This window comes from Sander vitreus, chromosome 2, assembly GCF_031162955.1.
Source record: "Sander vitreus isolate 19-12246 chromosome 2, sanVit1, whole genome shotgun sequence".
NCBI lineage: Eukaryota > Metazoa > Chordata > Actinopteri > Perciformes > Percidae > Sander > Sander vitreus.
In genome coordinates this window covers 2,355,253-2,357,752 of record NC_135856.1, presented here as the reverse complement: position 1 = coordinate 2,357,752, position 2,500 = coordinate 2,355,253, and positions in this window count along the sequence as shown.

The following is a 2,500-nucleotide window of genomic DNA, read 5'->3' as shown; positions in this document are numbered from 1 at the left end:
ACCAAACAAATATTTTCTTTAGTCTGTAGGATGTGATTTGTAGGCCGGGATGTCTCCGCAGCGCCACAATACTTCATTCAGAAAAGAAGAATGGTTTGACACATATTTTGTCTTTAACAAATATTGCGCCTCCCTACCATTTGGATATTGCACGCAGCCCTAGTCTGGATCAACGGAAGTACACTTCCAGGACAAAGCCTGACATCCAGCGAGCGATGTCAGGCTTTGTGTCAAGATGTGAACAGGCCCAAACCTAGGGGGAGTCATGCAACATTAACGGCAGCTATATGTACTTATTTTTAAGCTACTGGATAATAGAATGCCTAAAAAAAATCTGTACATCATTTGGGAAAACATGAAAGTTTTCGACATTTGTCGCTTTTTTTGGTGCTTTTGTTGACGTTTCTGATGCTTTTCTGTTAACTGTTCATCATTCTGAAACCAGAACCCAACATATGTTGAGGATGACTCATTGTTGCACGTTAGTTTTAAAACCTTAAAGATGCTGTCCTCAAACTCTGTTCTTTTCAAGAAAAAAATAACAAGCTTAACATTTCTAATTACTTTGAGATTCTTAGTTTATATTCTGAGATACTAAGTCAACATATTGAGATATTTTGTCAATATTTTGAGATATTAAGTCAATGTTTTAAAGTTTCTTATTACTTTGAGATTCTTAGTAAATATTCTGAGATACTAAATCAATATATTGAGATACTAAGTCAATATTCTGATTTTAAATATTGATATACTGATATTAAACACACTTTTAAGAAAATGTGGATGTTACGACAAGGCCGGTCTGCTCGGTTCTTTCAGGGGATGACTGTAAATATTTACAAAGAACATGTTTAGGGCGTTTCCTCTCTAACTGGGAGGTTTGGGGACCGATTGGTGGGATTGCTGTGGACGAAGTAGACACGGAGATACACCGGTAAGAGCCAATGAGGTGTAACCATGTATCAGCTCATTTAAATATCTCACGTTACTGTGTTGTGTCAACAGTTAACTTCATGTAATATTGGATGAGGTGTTTTCTTCTGCGAGGTGTAAATGTTCCACCAGAACCAGCTCCTTCCTGAGACTATTTAGCAGAGCCTCCGTCGCTCATCTGGAGCTCAGCGCCGCCCACGACCATTGTGATTGGTTTAAAGAAATGCAAACAACAACAACAACAACAAAGTGTTTTTTTTTCTCATATCCTAGAATGCATCTGTGGTGTAGCCTGACTCTAACCCACAGCCCTGTGGTAGTCTGGCAATGCGAGACAAAGAAAACTGTGTCTGCTGAATAGGATCTTGTTTTCCATGCACGCTCATCTACCTCATGTATATTTTCAGTCTTACGATTACATAATTATTAATATTTGACCATTGCACTGAACTGCCTTGCACTGTATTTATAGTCAAATCTTAAATCTCGGACTATACTGACATTGCACTATTCCATCCCACCATCTCACCAGGCAGGCATCTCAATATCATTAGATGTTAATATATTTTTGTGGAGGATTTTAGAGGATGATAATGATGATTATGCTGGTGCTTCATTTGATTTAGGGCTGTTTTTAACTTTTAAGTTGAGGCATAATTATGAAGATTACAAGCCGTGTTTGTAAGAGTTGAGAACTTCTGGAGCCGCGAGTTGGAAGCGAATCAGAAAAACTGTAACGAGCCTTGTTAGTTAGATTTAACTTGATGGATTGTACTGGTAATCACCTGCAGACATGTTGTACCCTTCATCCAGACTTTAAGGACACAATCAGATGTCTCCGCCACACTTACAGACTTCACAGGGGAACTGGAACAACTCCAACCGTTTCGGATACACACAGACATTATCCATCTTTCCTCCCTAGCAGAAGCTATTAGGGGATGTCATGTCAGCCGTAATTAATGGTACATGAGGGGCCGCTGGTCCTAAAGTGTGAGCGTCAGCCACATGATGGATTCGGTTCAGAAGCTGAAGGGAAGCCCAGAAGCAGCTTTTATTGTAGAGGAATGTAAATCATGTCCGCTCAGATCATCCTCAAGAGTCCTGAGATTTGTTCTGAGATCTGTTTGATGTGGAGCGAGCATTACGGTTCCTGTTTCTCTGTCCACAAACCTGACTGATAAAGCTCTGTGTTTATAGTTATATATTGTTGTAGTAAGAGTAAGAGTTGACATGCTTATGGTTGGTCTGTTTATGACCGATACTGGTTTTTCAGGGCCGATACCGATTATTAATAGTATATAGTTAATGACACCGATATGCATTTACAGTGAAAATGGAAAATCTTTCAGTCAAAGTTAAGATTTTGGAATGTTACAAACTCCAACACAAAACTTTATGTAATAAATGAGAAACTGTAATCTTTCCATTTAATCCACCTCTGGTTGCATCGACAATGGGAAGAACAAGAAGCATGATTCTGATTTAGGAGCGAGGACGCATTATTCCAAGAAAGTCAACCTCCTTTGTTCGCCTTGAAGTGACACCACATGAAAAGCCTAAATGA